The sequence below is a fragment of the Myxocyprinus asiaticus genome, chromosome 42 (genome assembly GCF_019703515.2).
Source record: "Myxocyprinus asiaticus isolate MX2 ecotype Aquarium Trade chromosome 42, UBuf_Myxa_2, whole genome shotgun sequence".
Taxonomy (NCBI): Eukaryota; Metazoa; Chordata; class Actinopteri; order Cypriniformes; family Catostomidae; genus Myxocyprinus; species Myxocyprinus asiaticus.
The window spans coordinates 32209586-32231611 of NC_059385.1; the positions used below are offsets into that span (position 1 = coordinate 32209586).

The 22026-nt window shown below is 38.1% G+C and overlaps 1 pseudogene; it reads right to left on the minus strand.

Moving 5' to 3' along the window:
- Nucleotides 1-9061: 9061 nt before the first annotated feature.
- LOC127432695 (muscle, skeletal receptor tyrosine-protein kinase-like) overlaps nt 9062-22026 on the minus strand; it is a 73428-nt pseudogene continuing 60463 nt past the window's right edge.

Below are 22026 nucleotides of genomic sequence, written 5' to 3' on the forward strand. Positions count from 1 at the left end.
GCATTCCAATTTACCCCATTAATTTTAATAGAAGTGGCTCATCTCTGCTAAATAATCTCTGGCTGCATGAACTGGATTTCCTCATTAACTCGCACTGGAGAGTGACTGGAAGTAAACAATGTATATCAAATGGATTGCTTTTACTACAAATGACACTGCTTTTGAAGCTTTAAAGTGTTGATCATCATCCACTTGCATTTTTTTGGACCTACAGAGCTGAGATATTCTTCAAAAAATCTTTGTTTTTGTCTGCTGAAGAAAGAAAGTCATACACATCTGGGATGTCATGAGGGTGAGTAAATGATGAGACAATTGTTATTTTTGGGAGACCTATTCCTTTAATAAAGGAAACATAACTGACAAGGGTTACCATTGGACATTAAATCCCAGATTTTCAATGTGGTGTCCCTACAGTACACCATTGGGCTCTCTGGAACCCCAAACATAATGTCCATTTTAACAGAACATGAGGGTTAACCAACCTTTTATTTAATAACCTTTCCACTAAAAAAAACAAAGTCTGTTACTTGGGGAGTGAAACTTTTGATGCCTAAAGACAATAATGAAAATGATTCTCTTTTACCCTTATTCAAAGTGCTGAATATGTCAGAGTAATTTTTCAATAGGAAGTTTCTTCTGTACTGTTGTTGTGAAAGGAACAGCGTGGGCTTTTTTTTTTTCTTCAAGTGTCTTGTGAGGTGATCAGGAATACAGAGTTTTGCACAAACATACTTCACAAGGGTCAGGGAGAGTGTACGGTTTGAACAGAAGTCACTGAGGCCCAAATTCACTTGCTCAGTTGTGTTATGGCCTCGCCGTCTTCCAAAAGTTCTAGCAGGAGCCATAACTTGTGAACCCAGTCAATACTTGTTTTTCCTGGCCTATCCATTGGACGTCTGTGGGTTGACTTGCTTACTCCTTGCTGTTTCTATAGCAGTAAAAAAAAAAAAAAAAAACTCTGGCAAACACAGTGTATTTCTAGGATGTTCTGATTTTGACCCAACATTCTCAAATGATAAATTAAATGTTGGAAAACAAGAATTAGTCCTCAACTGTCCCACACATGTTGAAAGTAAATCCTTCATCATCCAATTTCATTAAATGCCAGTGCGATTTAATACTGTCTAAGTAAGTTCCTGTTTTGAATGCTTAGAAAATTTGGCTCAAAAGCAAAGAAAGGTAGTCCAATAAATCACTGTTCCATGAGCTCATCTATTTTATTTCTTGTGATGTAATACTGCCCCCTGCCTGCGATGGTATAAATGTCTTGCTTTCTTAATAATCTCACCACATTATGAGATTTGATCATATTTTAATTTTCTAACAAATTTTGAAATTTGATGTCTGGATTGGGTATATTCATTTATATACAGTGGGGTTCAAAAGTCTGAGACCACTATGAAAAATTGGGATTCAAAATATCATTGAAACCTATTTATCTATCTGTTTGTAGGTTAATTAAAAAGGAAATTTGTGACATTGACCATGTCCACTCCTTTGTACAGAAGGTCAGATTTCATGTTATTTTTCAATTCAACTTTTCAATCAAATTGTTATGCTGATAATACTTTTTTCAATAAAAACAAGTAGTATTTTTAGTAGTGGTCTCAAGACTTTTGTACCCCACTTTATTTTACACATTGTTTTCAAGACAACGGCAACAGAAATATAATAAATAGTTTTATTTCAAACAAAGATTCATATGCATCACTCATTTATATAGCTAATGTTATCAGTGTTTTAACAGAGCTGATTATAAACCATGTAATAACAACACAATAACACTAAAATGTTATGCCATATACAGTGGTTGCCAAAAATATTGGCACCATTGGTAAATATGAGCAAATATGGCTGTGAAAAAAAATCTGCATTGTTTATCCTTTTTATCTTTCATTCAAAAATTTACAAAAATCTAACCTTTAATTGAAGTAAAACAATTGAAACAGGGGAAATATCTCATTATTAAATAAATATTTTTCTCCAAAACACATTGGCCACAATTATTGGCACCCCTGGAAATTCTTATGAGTAAAATATATCTGAAGTATATTCCCATTCATATTTTAAATGTTTTAGTGCACCTGGGTGACTAGGAAAATGAAATTGTTCAGCCATGACTTCCTGTTTCACAGTGGTATAAATATGAGGTAACACACAGGCCAAATTCCCTTAATCATCAATCACAGTGGGTTAGACTAAAGAATATAGTTCTGATGTGCAGCAAAAGGATGTTGAGCTTCACAAAATGGGTAATGGCTATAAAACAAAATAGCCAAAGCATTGAAAATGCCCATTTCCACCATCAGGGCAACAATTAACAAGTTCCAATCAACTGGAGATATTAAGAACCAGCCTGGAAAAGGACATGTGTCTATTGTGTCTTCACGCACAGTGAGGAGGATGGTTCAAGTGGCCAAAGAATCTCCAAGGATCACAGCTGGAAAATTGCAGAAATTAGTTGAGTCTTGGGGTCTTTTTTTTTTTTTTTTTTTACAGCCTTCTTTGCTCATATTTACCAAGGCTGCCAATATTTTTGGCCACAACTGTATATGTACAGTAAAATGTCCTAAAGCTTTTTTTTTTTTTTTTTTTAATGCCAGTTACATTTTATAATTGGCTGTTAATAGGTATTTGGGCCAAACACCTAATTAATTTATACATTTAATTCAGGTCTCTTTGTTTCTGTTTTTGACAATAATTAGAATTCATAATTTTATATTAATATACATATTAAATGTTATTATGAAATCTTTTTCTGATACATTGTTTTACTCCAAATTTACAGCAAATACAAATGAAAGAAAAAAAAATGCCCAAACTTGGAATAGCAGTTAGTGAAAAATTTATGAAACTATTCAGTTACAACATAAATAACATAAAACAATAAAGTGATAGTGTGCCAATTTGGAATATGCTATTCTACTTAAATGTTAAAAATATCAACATGGGTCCTGGGTAGCTCAGCAAGTAAAGACGCTGACTACCACACCTGGAGTTGCAAGTTTAAATCCAGGGCGTGCTGAGTGACTCCAGTCAGGCTTCCTAAGCAACCAATTGGCCCAGTTGCTAGGGTGGGTAGTCACGTTGGGTTAACCTCCTCGTGGTCGCCATAATGTGGTTCTCACTCTTGGTAGAGCATGTGGTGAGTTGTGTGTGGATGCCACGGAGAATAGCGTGAAGCCTCCACACATGCTACATCTCCGTGGTAACGTGCTCAACAAGCCACATGATAAGATGCGCGGATTGACTGTCTCAGACATGGCGGCAACTGAGATTCGTCCTCTGCCACCCGGACTGAGGCGAGTCATTTCACCACCACGGGGACCTTGAGCGCATTGGGAATTGGGCATGCCAAATTGGGGAGAAAAGGGGAGAATATATATATTATTATTATTATTATTATAATTTTTTTTTTTTTTTTTTAAATGTCAACAATATTCTGCTTTTCATGTTCGAACACTTTACATGAATTTTCCCTTTGTTAAGGGTTTCTAAACATTATTAATCATTGATATGTCGTTATAACAACATGAAAGAAAAAACAAATCATGCAATAATTGCCAAATTGTCAGCCATTAGTCAGTCACCACACATGTTGAAAATGAAAACATATTAATGAAACTTCATATGAAATGAAAACACATATGAAAATGTACCTCAGTGTAAAGTGGACAAATATGAAGAATTTAGAGTTGCCATCATTAGAAACCTGTACCTAAAAGTGCAGTATGGTTTAATAGTCAGTATGGTTTATCATATGATATATGCTGTGAATGAGCATGAAGACCTGAAAAGTGTTTTTTGCAGAGGACTTTAGGTAACTACTGTAGGACTAGGTAAGTTGTGACAGCACTCGGAGTAGCACCATTTAGTTTTTTTTTTTTTTTTTTTTTTTTTACATAAAAAAAAAAACTCCCTTTCTACTCTCCGCGGGAGTTTTCCTTGTTTTTTCTGGTGAGTGTGTATATCGCGCCAAATGCGTGTTTGGCTGATCAAATCACAGACACAGAACAACAATACCCGGACTCAGTTATTATTATTCTTGGGGATTTTAACAAAGCAAATCTCACACGTGAACCTCCCAAATACAAACAGCACATCACATGCCCCACCAGAGACAGGAACATACTGGATCACTGCTATACAACAATAAAGGATGCATATCGCTCTGTCCCTAGAGCAGCTTTGGGACTTTCTGATCACTGTCTGGTTCATCTTCTTCCAACCTACAGGCAGAAATTAAAATCAACCAAGCCAGTAGTAAGGACTGAAAATGGACCAATGAAGCAGAGCGGGAACTACAATCCTGCTTTGACTGCACTGATTGGAGTGTTTTTAAGCTCACAGATACTGTTACATCATATATCAGTTTCTGTGAGGATATGTGCATTCCTACTAGGACTTATTTAAAGTTCAACAATGACAAACCGTGGTTTACAGCAGAGCTCAGGCAGCTTCGTCAGGCCAAAGAGGATGCTTACAGGGGTGGGGATAAAGTCTTGTACAATCAGGCCAGGAACACACTGAACAAGGTAATCAGAGTGGCTAAAAGAAGATACTCTGAGAAGACTGAGAAGCTGAAAAACAAGTTTTCAGCTAATGACCCTGCATCAGTGTGGAGTGGCATGAAACAACTCACAAATTGCAGGACTCCTACCCCCAACCCTGTAGGGAACCAACATCTGGCTGACGACCTGAATGTGTTCTACTGCAGATTTGAAAGGCCCAATCTCACACCCCACACCCACTCTGACCTTCACTTCACACAAACACCAACACCTCCTGCAACCCCCCTCCTCCCCCTCCTGCTACTCAACCTGCACTTAAGAGCTGTGAAGTTGATGTGAGCCGGTCTTTCGGAAACAAAAGACGAGGAAATCTTCAGGCCCAAATGACATCTCACTAGCGTGTCTTCGATCCTGTGCTAACCAGCTGGCCCCCATCTTCACACAGATCTTCAATAGATCACTGGAGCAGTGTGAAGTCCCATGCTGCTTCAAATGCTCAATCATTATTCCTGTCCCAAAGAAACCAAAAATCACAGGACTTAATGACTACAGATCTGTCGCCCTGATGTCTGTGGTCATGAAATCATTTGAGAAACTGGTGTTGGCTCACCTGAAGAACATCACTGGACCCTTTCTAGATCCACTTAAATTTGCGTATCGAGCAAACAGGTCTGTGGATGATGCAGTCAACATGGGATTGCATTATATCCTGCAACATCTGGACAGACGAGGGACATATGCAAGGATCCTTTTTGTGGACTTCAGTTCGGCTTTCAACACCATCATCCCAGCTATACTCCAGAATAAATTACACCAACTCTCTGTTCCCATGTCTATCTGTCAGTGGATTACCAGCTTTCTGACAGACAGGCAGCAGCTTGTGAGACAGGGGAAACTCACTTCTAGCACCTGTACAATCAGCACTGGTGCTCCCAGGGATGTGTGTTCTCCCCACTACTCTTCTCCCTCTACACCAATGACTGCATCGCCAAGGACCCCTCTGTCAAGCTCCTGAAGTTTGCAGACGACACCACTGTCATCGGCCTCATCCAAGATGACGATGAGTCTGCATACAGAAGGGAGGTTGAACAGCTGGCTGTCTGGTGCAGTCAAAATAACCTTGATCTGAACGCGCTCAAAACGGTGGAGATTATTGTGGAGGAACACCCCAACACTGACCCCCCTCACCACTCTAAACAGCACTATGGCAGCAGTGGAGTCATTCAGGTTCTTGGGCACTACCATCTCACAGGACCTGAAGTGGGAGACACACATTGACTCCATTGTGAAAAAGGCCCAGCAGAGGTTGTACTTCCTTCGCTAGTTGAGGAAGTTCAACCTGCCATAGGTGCTGCTGATAGAGTTTTACTCAGCAGTCATTGAGTCTGTCTTCTGTACTTCAGTAACTGTCTGGTTTGGTTCAGCTATGAAATCAGACATCAGAAGACTACAAAGGACAGTTCGTACTGCTGAGAGGATTATTGGTTGCCCCCTGCTCCCCCTTCAAGAACTATACACTTCCAGAGTGAGGAAAAAGGCTGGAAAAATCACTCTGGACCCCACTCACCCTGCCCATTACTTTTTTGAACTGTTGCCTTCTGGCCGACGCTTCAGAGCTCTGAGCACCAGAACCGTCAGGCACAGGAACAGTTTTTTCCCTCAGGCTATCCATCTCATGAACAGTTAAACTGACCCATTGAGCAATAACTATGTGCAATACACAGTTTAGTCTTTTTTATATGTATCCAACACATCCAACCTCTTCTGCCATTTCATTCCTCTGAAAAAAAAAAAAAAAAAAAAAAAACATTTGCACTGTACATAACAGATTTGTATTTGCACTGTACATAACAGATAACAGATTGTATTAGATTTGCACTACCTATGTGTATGTGTGTATGTATGTATATGTGTATCTGTACATATGTGTATAATTATTTTTTTATTTTTTATTATTATCTATGTCTTGCTGCTGTTTTTGTATTGTTGTACACTGGAAGATCCTGTCACCAAGACAAATTCCTTGTATGTGTAAGCATACTTGGCAATAAAGCTGATTCTGATTCTGATTCAATGTGACACTGTAAAAGACTACACAAATGAGTCAAGACATTAAAGTAATGAATATAAGCACAAAGCAGACTGTATTAAAATGACATTATCCCTCCATAATCTCACCATAGTTATCTATTTTCTGCATTGTGACATAAATCATGAATTAGGAATTTTTTTTTATTTTTTATTATTAGAAGTATGAATAAGTGTATTTATTAAGCATTTATAATATGTGAGGTGTTGATCAAATGGCTCACTATTAGGCAAGTATTTGGCCCTTTTTATTTATTTTGTTACAAACGTATATCAATGATTTATAAAGCATTTGTAAATGAATTGGTCATTAAAGGTGCAGTATGTAAGATTCAGAAACCCTTGTTATTAATGACACCTGTGGCCGTTAAGTGAACTGCAGCCAGCTACCTGTTGCTCGTCCTCACGCTCGTGCACACACTCCATAGGGATGCGAGCGAGCATCGGCCAAAACAATGACATTACGTACAAAGAACCTGAACGTGATCTACCGGCATCATGCTGACAGATGAGGTAGCATAATTAAAATTACACAGTTATGATTGTTTTACTACAAACTTTGAGACTAAACTAGAACTGCTTATCAGCTAATATAGCATACTGATACACAAATACAGCTACATACTACCGAACTATACCAGACAGTTTACTGTTGCACTGCACTGTTATGTTGCACTATTGTATGTTTTGTATGTCATATGTTGTACTACGATCAAGAAACCAGCGTATTTGCTTAAATTTATCCTGTATACCTGACTTTTAGTATAAATAGAAGATCGTTGAAATTATTTGAAAGATACGAAGCTTGTGATTTGTCAGCATTAGCAGGCAAGATCAAGCTAAAATAACACAGATCAATCCTTATGGCACTATATTTCACATGCTTTGCAGTTATGTAAGCTTACCTGTCCAATAAAAAGAACGCACAATTCAGTCCCCAAAACTGAACGAAGGGCCCTCCAAGAATCAAATGCTCTGCCGATGTTCACTTTAGTTTTCGCTCGACCACGATCACGTTCCAGCTTAGCCAGATTCAGTAGATAAATGTTTTTTTTTTATTTATTTTTTTATTTTGGCTTACTCGAGTTTGTGTAGGAGTCGGTGTTGTGCTGGGAGCTGGACGTTTGCTGGATTCCATCTCTAAGATAATGTTACCTAGTGTTGCAGACTGTCTGTTGTCGCTGTTGAATAGCGGAAGAGAAGCACTGAGGCAAGGCTCTCGGGAGCACGCATAAACGTCACATCCTTTGTATTTTTCTGGCAAAACTGATCCGAAGTTTTAATGATCCCCTTTATTAGCCCTTATCAAAGTGAACACTAATGTAGAGTTACCAATGTTCTTGTATGAACACTTTTGAACTTAAAGGGATAGTTCACCCAAAAAATGAAAATGTTCTCATCATTTACTCACTCTCATGCCATCCCAGATGTGTATGACTTGCTTTCTTCTGCAAAACACAAATGAATATTTTTTAAAAAAAATATTTCAACTCTGTTGGTCCTCACAATGCAAGTGAATGGTGACCAGAACACAAATGGTCCAAAAAGGACATAAAGGCAGCATAAAAGTCATCCATATGAACCCGATTAGTATTTGAGTCAGAATGCTGAATTGAAAGTGTAGATTTACAGAAAAAAGGGGACTTAAATATTGATCTGTTTCTCACCCACACCTGTCATATCGCCTCTGAAGATGTGGATTTAACCACCGGAGTCTTATGGAATACTTTTGTGCTCCCTTTATGTGCTTTTTGGACCTTCAAAGTTCTGGTCACCATTCTCTTGCATTGTGAGAACCTACAGAGCTGAGATATTCTTCTTAATATCTTTGTTTGTGTTCTGGAAAAGAAAGTCATAAACATCTGGGATGCATGAGGGTGAGTAAATGATGAGAGAATTTTCATTTTTGGGTGAACTATCCCTTTAACACCAGGCATACATTATACTTTATATCTCTGCTTGCAGAGATTCCTGGTCTAGGTTCCTGTAAGGTTCTTGCAATGACTGCACTACGTCCACCTTAATACTAAATGAGGACCTTTTCACTGAAGATCCTGCTAATATGAAACACCTCATACCATGTCTATGCCACATTTGATGTCTACCATATGTCTACTTTATTGTAAGAAAACAATAACTGAGATCCCACGAGCAGGCATGAAGCAGTCATCTTCAAAGAGTTTGAGGCATCAGTATTCCTTAAGGTGTATGAGCATTTCAAATTGTTTTAACTTCTTTCATATTCCTAAAGATTCCTCTGCATTCTTGAGCATTTGTGGACTTTTCAAGGTTTGGTACACACTTCTTAATCTCTTCTCTGGGTTATTTGGAGCTCCCATGGATTCCTCAAAATGTTTTATCCTTCTTCAAGATCCCTCAAGGTTCTTTTGGGTTCAAATGAGTTTCTTAATGCTGGGATGCGTTAAGCTTTATCATTCTTTAAACTACATTTTTAGAGTTCCTTATGAGAGGCCACATATGAACATCTGGTCGAGCATTTTCTGCAGGATGCGGTGAATACTTGCAAAACTGGGTCGGTCAGTTGGATGGCTACTCCAGCAAAGACGCATGAGGTTATACAGCTCCTGTGGGCATGCACGCACGTAGCAGATGACCTCTTCGTGGGCCATGCCGTAGTAGGGTTGCATACCATATGAGAAAATCTCCCATAGTACCACTCCGTAAGCCCACACATCAGACTCGCTGGTGTAGCAGTTGTAAAAGATGGACTCGGGTGGCATCCATCGGATGGGGATGGCGTCATTCTCACCGGCTTTATAGTAATCAGCCATGTAGATGTTGCGTTAGAAACCAAAATTTGCAAGGTAGCTAGGTCACGGTGCACGAACTTGCGCTCAGACAGGTATGCCATGCCTGCCGCCACCTGCTTGGAAATGAAGAGCTGTTCAAGGCAGCTAAGGGGTGGGTAACGCTCTGGTTCAGACATGAAACTATTGCACGTCAGGCTACCCCGACTCAAACTGAGCTGCTGGAATGGGGAGCGCTGTCGCAGGTATTCGTTTAAGTCCCCATAGATCATGTATTCAAACATCAAACACATGGGCTTCCCCACCGCACATATTCCTACAGGGCAGGCACACAAACGACAGGCTTACTTGCACTTCCAATAGTTGATACCCAACCAAATATACACTTCTGAAGCATTACATTTGGTTCCGGAATGCCACCTAGGGGATTGAACTAGGGTTACACCCAGCGTCAGCTCTGAAATTAATGACTCATGTTATTTTAAGGCTTTTTCAATAGTAGCAACCCTGAGGAAAGGACACACATGTAATAGGAAGCAGATGTGATTAGTATAAGGAAAGTCCTCAAAGCAGATGTACAGTAAACTAAAAAAGCAAGCCTTTAAATGCAGACAGATACAGTGCATCCGGAAAGGATTCACAGCGCTTCACTTTTTCCACATTTTGTTATGTTACAGTCTTATTCCAAAATGGATTAAATTAATTATTTTCCTCAAAATTCTACAAACAATACCCCATAATGACAACGTGAAAGAAGTTTGTTTGAAATCTTTGCAAATTTATTAAAAATAAAAAAGGAAAAAAAAAATCACATGTACATAAGTATTAACAGCCTTTGCCATGACACTCAAAATTGAGCCCAGGTGCATCCTGTTTCCACTGATCATCCTTGAGATGTTTCTACAACTTGATTGGAGACCACCTGTGGTAAATTAATTTGATTGGACATGATTTGGAAAGGCACACACCTGTCTATATAAGGTCCCACAGTTAACAGTGCATGTCAGAGCACAAACCAAGCCATGAAATCCAAGGAATTGTCTGTAGACCTCCGAGACAGGATTGTATCGAGGCACAGATCTGGGGAAGGGTACAGAAACATTTCTGCAGCATTGAAGGTCCCAGTGAGCACAGTGGCCTCCATCATCCATAAATAGAAGAAGTTTGGAACCACCAGGAATCTTCCTAGAGCTGGCTGCCCAGCCAAACTGAGCAATCGGGGGAGAAGGGCCTTAGTCAGGGAGGTGACCAAGAACCCGATGGTCACTCTGACAGAGCTCCAGCATTTCTCTGTGGAGAGAGGAGAAACTTCCAGAAGAACAGTCATCTCTGCAGCACTCCACCAATCAGGCCTGTATGGTAGAGTGGCCAGATGGAAGCCACTCCTCAGTAAAAGGCACATGACAGCCTGCCTGGAGTTTGCCAAAAGGCACCTGAAGGACTCTCAGACCATGAGAAACAAAGATTGAACTCTTTGGCCTGAATGGCAAGCGTCATGTCTGGAGGAAACCAGGCACCGCTCATCACCTGGCCAATACCATCCCTACAGTGAAGCATGGTGGTGGCAGCATCATGCTGTGGGGATGTTTTCAGTGGCAGGAACTGGGAGACTAGTCAGGAACGAGGGAAAGATGAATGCAGCAATGTACAGAGCCATCCTTGATGAAAACCTGCTCCAGAGCGCTCTGGACCTCAGACTGGGGCGAAGGTTCATCTTCCAACAGGACAACGACCCTAAGCACACAGCCAAGATAACAAAGGAGTGGCTACGGGACAACTCTGTGAATGTCCTTGAGTGGCCCAGCCAGAGCCCAGACTTGAACCCGATTGAACATCTCTGGAGAGATCTGAAAATGGCTGTGCACCGACGCTCCCTATCCAACCTGATGGAGCTTGAGAGGTCCTGCAAAGAAGAATGGGAGAAACTGCCCAAAAATAGGTGTGCCAAGCTTGTAGCATCATACTCAAAAAGACTTGAGGCTGTGATTGGTGCCAAAGGTGCTTCAACAAAGTATTGAGCAAAGGCTGTGAATACTTATGTACATGTGATTTTTTTTTCTTTTCGTTTTTTATTTTTAATACATTTGCAAAGATTTCAAACAAACGTCTTTCACATTGTCATTATGGGGTATTGTTTGTAGAATTTTGAGGAAAATAATGAATTTAATCCATTTTGGAATAAGGCTGTAACATAACAAAATGTGGGAAAAGTGAAGTGCTGTGAATACTTTCCGGATGCACTGTATAACATATACAGGGGTTAAATTTGGATTTTGGAAATGGAGGAACCCTAAGGTCAGGATGGTGTCACAAGCATTTGTGCACTTGCGTTCTAAATATGCATACCCTGAATGCCCCATTGTGAATGCCCGCTATACAAAAATGCTATGATAAACGTATCCTCAAACAATTTCTCTCTTACTGTAGTGTAAGTATGGTTAGATAAATCCAGTGTTAGGCAGTAGCTAACTACAAGTAGCGACACTACTAACTTAACTAAATTTTTCAGTAGCTTGACAGTAGCTCAGCTGCTTTTAAATTAGTGTAGCTTTCCAGTAGCAAACTACATTTTTCAGCAAGTACCAGTGTAGCACGACCAAACACTACATCACATTTTGTTTAGAGTATACCTAATAGCTGTCTTTGTGTAGAAGCTTGAAATTCTACTAGCAAAACTTCTGCCAAACTAGCAGCGTTGGCTGCCGCTCAGAATCAGGCAGCGCCTTTCTTCTTCTTGTTGTGTAACGGCATATCACAAACTCAAATAGTGCATTATTGCCATCTACTGGCAGCTTATTATGGCTCACTCAAATAAGAAGAGACTGTCTGATGGATGTTAAAAGTGACCAACCACAGTTTGTTTACTTTTACATGATGTATAGGGGTGGGTAAATCTGAAAGTGATAAAAAGAACACCATTCTATACTATGAAACAAAGAATGCATCAGACACTTTCTTGTTAATAGACACAACAGCATATTTACCTTTACTTTTTTTTTTTTTTTTAATAATTCAATTTATTATTGGTTTTTGAGAGATTTATTTTCTGTTCTGAATAATTTTTTTTTCTTTCGCTTCTCATTATCTATGCGTAATAGAGCTGTTCAGGTTGTAGTCCAAAAACCCGGAAGAGAATTTGCTATGGGTTCCCTTTGGATTTTCCTATGGGTTTATATAATGGCAGTTTTGGATTTATAAGTAAAATAAAGGCTGTTTCTTAATGTGCGTTCTTTTGTATTCTTACATTCTCGTGGACTCGTTCTATGTTATCATCCACTGCCGAAGTTCGATTCCAATCCTCAAGAATGTAAGTACAGAGGACGCAGGAAATTACCCGGATGTGTCCTTGACTGTGAGGATGCATCGGATGGTGACTTGTGGGCAAGAACTCGGTACTATGGAGACAGACGAAGGACACTGATCATTTTGTTTCTTTCCTCAAGAGTTTCCATCTGTAAGCTCGCGAAAGTTTGATGGCTGGTGAGATTCGTTATACTCCGGCAACATTTTTTTGGCCATCATTTTAATATAGTAATAAACACATGGAGAAAATGGGTGCTTACAGACTTTATTCTTTTAATGTGTCATTAGTGCTGCAAAACTGTACTGATTTGATGATATTAATGCTGTCACTGGTTTGATAATGCCAGTAGTTCTCTATCTGGATTCAAATGTGCTGTGACAGTTCATTGCGCAACAGGAAGATCGCAGCACATCTTAAAGCTTGCAATAGATGCGTTCTGCGTCCTCCTACCCTTCCGAGTTCATTCTTCCAAGGCAGCTTGGCAAGACTGGTCTTCATAAGAACGCAAGTCCGTTCTCTGTGCACTTAGAATTGAGAAGCACCCAAGGTCTATGGTAAACATTACTCGAAGATACATGGACGTTTTGTCCTACAACATAAATCACACACTTTTATACCTCAAATGTGAATGTTGAGGCTGTATTGAATTACAAACTTAAAAAAAAAAAAAAATCACATTTGAGGTATGAAAGTGTGTAATTTATGTTGCAGAACAAAATGTCCGGTCCATGTATCGTCAGGAAAAGTTTACCACAGACCTTATTTTACTCCGTTAAAAAAAAAAAAAAAACATTCTAAAAACCCATAGAAAAATCCAGAGGAAACCCATGGCGAATTAGACTTCCAGGTTTGCAAATTGACGTCACGGCTGAACAGCTCAATTGGGAGCAGCGAGAGAAATAATTCCTTTCATGCAACTATTTGATAACACATTTTCTCAATTTCTTAGCATTTATATAACTATAATTTCATGTTCAAATTAATACAATTACTGATTAAAGAAATATTTTATTAAAGCATGCATTATAATGCGACTATCCTCAAATAAAAGTAATGATCGGAAGTATCAATATTTCAAGTTTGACACCCATCCTTCTTATCCATGATGGAACAAGTGATGGCGGGCAGAATCAGAAGAAACCAATTATCGGAGAAACCAATTACCCATGGCCTTATTTGTCCAAGTTTCTGTCTCTTAAAGAATCGAACAATAAAGGTTAAACCTTTGTACATAATCTATGCAAACCAAAGATTAAAATGTTGTCTGTGTCGAAGACTTCAAGCACAAATTTAAGGACACACATACAGGTAAGTAATGCTAGTCATCATTTTAAATTGATTAACTAGCCTGCTATATTGCACAGAATGCACACGATATCAAATGTCTATTTCTGTTTTAATTCAAATGATGATGATTAATTTTGTTATTAATTTAATTGGTGTGATAGTAACATTGTAAAAAAATATATTGCCTCATTAATTAGCTTCACCGTAGGTTGCTACGTTTTGATAGTAACTTGTAGTGAAGCTAACTAACTAAAGGTAGCTTGACTGTAGTTTAACAACTTTAAATTATGAGTAGCTTGTAGCTTGTCAAGGTACAGTTTCAAAGTAGCTTCCCCAACACTGGATAAAACCATAGTTAATGTTTGCTACATAAAATAAACATGTTGAATCATCATGTTGTTGACTGTTTGAGCAGTTTGTGTGTACTGTGAATATACTTTAATGACAAGCGAATAGCCAGGGAGTGTTCCATTCAGAATTGATCATCACGATTTCCTATTCCCTTCGAAGACTTTATAATGCTTTGTGAGAGCTTTAGGGGACTAAAAGGTGTTTGGCTCAAAAATAAGTGTCATTCGAAACTCACCTTTTAGTTAATTTTTATTGGAAATTCAGAAATTATCTTACAGGATGACTATCAAGATTCAAAGTGCCCTGCAGAGGGTGATTTATCCCGTTTGGAATGCAGGGCCAGAGTCTCTCTCTGTGCTGGTGTGAAAGCAAATTTGAATCTTTTTGAATCTCTTTTTAAAAAACAAAACAAAACGTATATTCCAGAAAATACGTTAAAAATTGTACATACCCAGAAGCCGGACGATGTTGGGGTGATCAAACTCAGCCATGAGGGCAGCTTCTCTCTGAAAATCATTCTGCATGTCGGCTGAAGCTTCCATCAACATCTTCACTGCCACCATGGTGAACGTCTCCATCGGCAGAAGACCAGGAGCTCTACAAGACAGCAGACACACTGGGAGATTAATTCATCTTTATTTTTATTGGAACTATTTTAGTCTTTGTGCAGCTACAGATCACATCACATTGCAGAAATTTTCCTTGAACTTTGCTCATCCTCCCAAGGGATTAGCTGCAATACAAAGGAACTGGATATGGAACAAGCATAACGTAGCTTTTGAAATAATGTGTTTAGACAGAGCAGTCTGACTTGCCTGACTGCAAAATTGGTAAACAGCCTCACAGCGATGTGTAAGTTGCTCACAATAATCAGCAGTCACAGGTTGCATTTTTTGCAATATGGTCTCATAAAAGCATGTTAATACTAATGTAACTACAATGTGTTTTACGTCTGGTGAAATAAACATTAGAGATGATACAACATAAATTACTTTTATTAACTTTAACACAAATCACAAGTAAAATGCCTGAATCTCAGTTCATAAACACTTGCTTTCCATTCCTTTCCTCGCACAATGCTATCCTATGACACTTTAACTATAGCGCATGACTTGTAAGGTGATACATTTTAATGTTTGCATTAAATAACTATGTTTGCATTGCAACTACATTTACCAGCTTATTCAAGTACCAAGTTAAGTTGCATGGTGGCTCAACAGATAGATCGTTGTACTTGCAATGAGACGGACACACAGTAGGAAGGAGTGTAGCAAAGCATGCCTCAACACGTGAGCTAAAAGTGATAGAAGCACCACAAAATAACACGGTTGTTTCAGTAATTGCATTTTTCAACTCACATTTTCTTTAATGACACTATCGGTTAGGTGTAGGTTTAAGGTTTAGGGTAGTGACGTCGGTTTTGTTGATTTAAAACTCGATAGAGCATTAACCTTAAAAACCTCTTTTTTGGGAGAACATTTAACTCATTTTGCCCTGGAACTGCAACAACACGTGTATAATGAACCACGAAATTTCATCTTGCAAACATGTTGCCACAGTCACGCAATTTTCATACAATGAGATTAAGGGGGTGCTTCTTTCCAAAATACAGGTTTCCTAGATGTTGACCCATATAGCACAACAAAGTTCTACCTACCACTAATAATAATAGTTATAATTATAATTTAATAGTTACTAATAATAATGGTCTCATCTGATCTTCACTATTGATAGTTCAGTTATTATTGCTCTATTAATATTCAATTAATGTTACGTTTACAGCTTGTTTTACTGTCACAAAAATACCAGCTTTGGCAAGAATGAATGCACTATAGTCATGCCATGATGCCAATAAAGCTCTTTGAAATTAATTACTAAAAGTTGCCAAATATCCTCATCTACTGTTCAAGGTGCACTCTACAAAATTTCATTATTAATCACCATAGTTTGTTCCCTTTTTCACCCCTCCAATACACCAGTAATGCTAAAATGTTCACTTCTCTCCATTTACATAGTTATTTGTGCACAAGACAGATTATGAATTGATAATGAAATGAATTGGCCAGCTGCATATGTGAAAGATATTCATTATTAATTATACAAAAATATTAATTGGAAAGACATTTTCTTTGAAGCACAATGCAGTTCAGCCTTTGTTTAATGTCCCATAGAACCACAAAAAAAAAAAACAAAAAAAAAAACAGCATATGAGAACACGGAAACTCAAGATGCTGCTACCAGATGTTCCGGTACCCTGACATCAGCCCCATTCTGCTAAGTTACTGAAAAGCATAATCTCCCATTAGACATTTTTGCATCAGTTTAAATGTGTTTACTTTTTCTTGTGGTTCGATTGATGGCGTGTTCCGTCAGCAGCATCACAGACCTAGGTTCTCGTCCTGTGTTAAAACCAGGAGATAACTGAGTTTGCATAATCAAAGACAAGCATGAATCGGAGGTTGCATTTTTGCAGTTTACATTTTTACTCCGCTAATGGCTAGGTTTAGGGTTGGAGTTCAGGGGTAGAGTTAAAAAAAATAAGTTATGTTTAACAACACTTCCCACTTTGGCCACTGGTGGCAGTGCTTTACATTTTTGTACACAGACTGAGTATAGCTGACAAACTTTCCCCCTCCTTTCGCCAAATTCACAGTAAGATCAGCTTATTTAAGCTTTTTTTTTTTTTTTTTGGTCAGGCAAGATGTTTATTTTGGGCTTGTTTTGAAGAACAGGTCGCTTGATTTTCTTGAGAGATCTGGCAACACTGTTCACTGATGTCAAAAAAGCCTCCACTGTGCATATCCTCAAACATTTTCAAAAAGGTCATAAAAAGCTTTCTAAATAGTTTGAAATGTGATGCCAAACTGCAGAAACAGAGCCATATTTGCAGCCACTTAGGAACTGACTTTAGAATGCCATTTAGATTGCACTTCCTGTGTTGAAGGCTCCTTTGTGTTCCTGAAGTAGTAAACACTTTTCTAATAAGCATCCTATAAACAACCTCCTCACTCTGTCAGTAGTGTCTATAGGGAAATTTCACATTGAAACACATCACATGTCTGCTAGACCTGTCCCAGGTTATCATCTACTGGTGTAGTTCCCAGAAGTCTCTATCTTTTGATATCAGATGAAGAACATAGTTGTGAAGATTGAGCTGCATGATTCAGACCTTTGCATGCTGATTCATGGTTTGTGTAAGTTGACAATGGTTCTCGACACATAAAAATAAGTCTGTTATTATAGGGTTATGAAGAGCAGGGAACAAAAACATTGCTTAACAATGCCTCCTTGATACTTTCACCATCCAGCCATAGGGTTTTTGGTCTCCCTTGATAGTTTTTCAGCATAAGAAGTTTCTGGGAGTCCAAGGAAAATCTTAAACATGGCCATGTTGGGTCACCACTTTATTTCCAATTTAAAATTTAAATTGCTACCACAACAAAATAACAAATGAAAACAAAGTCATTGGTTAAAGTAAATCGGTTAAGAACGTCAAAATAATGTCTAAAATATCCTACATTTATTTCAGTTTTGGTTAAAAAGAGCCCTCGCGCTCCCTTGTCTCTCCTGCACTTACACATGCTCACACACACACACACACACACACGCACACACACACACGCACACACACACGCGTTCACGCACACACACACGCACGCTCACACACACGCTCCCACACACAACCACTCCTATGCCGAAAAGCAGAGCATCCTCCGTTGCTAGTTCTAACGTGACATTTTCGAATTAGCAACAAAGTCTTGAGCTGTATCAAAGCTACTGTAGATACACTTGATCAATACAACAGTTTCTATATTATCTGAAATATCTGCGTGAAAAACCCTTGCGCTCCCCCTCTCTCACACATACACTCCCACACTCTTGGACACACAGCCATTATACGCGTAATGCACACACTTAAGGACCAAACATACTCATGAGAGAAAAACAGAGTCGTCATGTCAGCGCACTCCTGCATTTCAGTGGGGATGAAAAAGTTATTAAGGTTTACAACGGGAATATGGCAACATGCATCTTGGTGATTTTGAAGCGATGTTACTTCTGACCAGAGCTGCAACAAAACAAAGGTAATTCCAGAAGCGAGATCTCATTTTCTGAGTTTCTGTCTCTCCATTCCTCAAATACAAACTCACACACACATGCACAAACGCACTACCTTATTACTACAGTTAGTCTTCGAGTAAAGCAGCGCAAGCTTCGCAATCTTCTGTTTCTAGTTCTGAAGTGACGTTTTCGAATTAGCAACAAAGGCTCAGACTGTATTAAAGCAAGACCCTTTAGGTGTAACGGTCACTCCGCTGCAGGTCGTGACCGCATTACCACCTCAGATGTGCATTATTTTTAAACAATTCAAAGGTGTTCTGTCAGCTGTCCTACTTCATCAGATTATCCTATCATAGCGTAAACCGACAGTTCTCTCTACTGATCAGTGCTGCCTTGACGAAAAATACTACCATATGGAGCCTTTGCCGTTTTTTTATTGAGAGAAATCAGTAGTCATTATGGCATAATTTAGTGGCAGTTAATGGTATAATAACGCATTGTATTATCATTTAATGGTTAAATTAAACCTTGTCAAAACATCCTACCTGCAGTGTAGGCTTGAGTAGCACAATTTGATAGGCCAAAACAACTTGTTAAAACATCCTACCTGCAGGATACTATTGGATAGCACAATGTGGCAGGACAAAATACTTTGTCAAAACATTCTACCTGCAGTATAGTATTGGGTAGTACAATGGGGCAGGCCAAAATACCTTGTCAAAACATTCTGCCTGCAGTATATGCTTGGGTAGCATAATTTGATAGGCCAAAACACCTTGTCAAAACATCCTACCTGCAGTGTAGGCTTGGGTAGCACAATATGATTGGCCAAATGACATTGTCTAAACATCCATCCTGCAGTATATGCTTGGGTAGCACAATTTGATAGGCCAAAATACCTTGTCAAAACATCCTGCTTGCAGTATAGTATTGGGTAGCACAATTTGATAGGCCAAAATACCTTGTCAAAACATCCTACCTCCAGTATAGACTTGGGTAGCACAATTTGATAGGCCAAAATACCTTGTCAAAACATCCTACCTGCAGTGCAGGTTTGGGTAGCACAATTTGATAAGCAGAACAACCAAGCTTTGAATTCTGTCACATGTATTATTTAGCATATTTTTTAATGTAATAAACAATCTTAAAATAATATTTAGCCTGTTCCGATGGTCTTGTTTCCTATTAGAAAGTGTTCGAACTTTGTTACACAAGTGATTTACCCACCTTTCTTAATGTAACTCCAGGTTTGTTCTTGTTATAGGCATATCCTTTCTTAGATGCATGTTTGATCAAATAACAGAACAGCATAGTTACATGAAAAACTTTATTCAAACACATACATAAAGAACTTTAACAGTGTGTAATTTAAATACATTTTGAACAAGTGTATGTTGCCTGGTTGTCATAACTGACACATTCAAAATGTGCCCATCTGCTGCAAATGTCACATTGTACCTGAAAAAATAAAGTTAACCATTTTTAGTAACCTGAGCCAGTACTGTATGTTTTCAGAATGATCTTACTTGATATCAGGATTGTAGATTACCGAAACTTTTCACGTAAATTGGAATGATTTGGCTATACTTGAATAAAAATGAAAATACATAAAATAAATGAAATATAAACTATTATTGCTAGTCTGTTATCCTTGTGAAGTGCATACAACCCCAAATCCCCAACATTGAAAGGTATACTGAACAGAAATCCTTGTTTATCTGAGATAGACTGATGCAAAGTGTGCTGTGGTCTGTCAGGAATCTCAGATGCAGTCAAACTTACTCGCATTTGTAGCAATTGAGTTTTTGTAGAAGTTCCTGAAGTATTTGAGGTTATACTTTGTACAGAAGAATGTCTGTTTTTAACCCTCTGGGGTCGACGGACACGTCCTGCTGGATTTTTTCCTCATAACAGCGGAAACAACTTAAAATACTCCATCATTTTTGGGCATACAGATAAGTGTAAGACATCATTAGAGACTATAAAGGGTCTACTTTTTTTTGTGTACACTCACAATAACAACAAAACCTTGTGCTTTTGTAAAATAAAGAAAATAAACAGTGTGCGCTTTCAGCCGTCTTGGTCTCCGCGAGCATCTTTCTGAAACACGTCACAAAAATGAACTGAAACTCCGCAAATATTTATCACACAAACATGAAACTTATGTCTAAAGAAAGCTTAAAATGTCTATTTTAAATAAAATAATTCAAATTTAAAACAAATATTCTCCTGCAATGTAATCTGTATGAAACAAAGCGATGTACAGTTTCTCCTGGCTCAGCTAATTATCCCTAATGTGATCCCACCCACCAGCAGAGCACGCTATTCATACGGTAATGTACTAAGACGATCAGTGCAAATAATGCCTTAAAAAGCATCAAGTTCATCATCAGATTCATTCACTTTTCTGCGCGTTTGGAAGATGGCACGCTACACAGGTGAGGAAGCACCTGGATAGTGATGAAGAGTTCACATTTTCCTCAGAAGAAGAGCGGAAATCCGACGATGAACATTTGAAGAGCGACTTGTCATTTAGTTTTACTTACATATTAGTTGACATGCTATTTTATATAAACATGTACATATTTTACTAGTTGGACTATTTCCAGACTAGCCAGCCAGGATTCAGAGTATTGAAATTTGAAATATGTCCTAATAGGCAAGTTTTAGTTACATTTAAATGTTGTTTTGGCTAAAGCAGGTATTTAAATTGTATGCTGTATGATATAAATATGATATGTAATATGATATAAAAATAATATGCATGTTTAGATTATATTTTAACTAGTGTTTATGCTGCCTCATTATCATCATCGAAGCTTGTGCTCGCAAATATCTGTTCGTGTGTAAATGTGTAAAATGTGCTGTAAATATGCCCATATTAGAAAATCAGCATATTAGAATGATTTCTGAAGGATCATGTGACACTGAAGACTGCAGTAATGATGCTGAAAATTCAGCTTTGATCACAGGAATAAATTGCATTTTACAATATATTCAAATAGAAAACAGTTATTTTAAATTGTAAAAAATATTTCACAATATCACTGTTTTTGCTGTATTTTGGATCAAATAAATGCACCCTTGGTGAGCAGAAGAGACTTCTTTTAAAAACATTAAAAAATCTTACAGATCTAAAAACTTTTAAATGGTAGTGTAGATCTGAAGTTTTTAAGTAAAGTCTTAATGTAAAGAAAATGTATAGTCAGATTACTTTTAACTTAAACTTGATTTTGTGAATAAGCTACAAACAATACATTCAATCATTAAGTCTCCTCACATTTATTCTCTCTCAGGGGAGGGGTCTTTTTCTCCTCAGGTGTGAATGACATCAACATTCATGATCATCCACGCCTCCTCGCAAATGGCCTTTCTAACATTAAAAGTGTCTTACAAAAGTTAAATGACTATATTGTTTTGTATGAATGAGTGATCAGGATGGTTTTCACATCATTTTTGTAACAAAAACTCTAGGCTACAAGATCCAGTTCTCAAAAGTCTTGTGAACAAATGTTTAGTATGTGATATATGGTCTTATTTCAGTGACTTAACATTTTTGTTTTTTTCAAAAACCACGCATAAACATTATTTTCTCAAAAATAAAAATATGTACATACATGTTGTTCACATATTATTGTAGCCCAGTTTGTGCTGA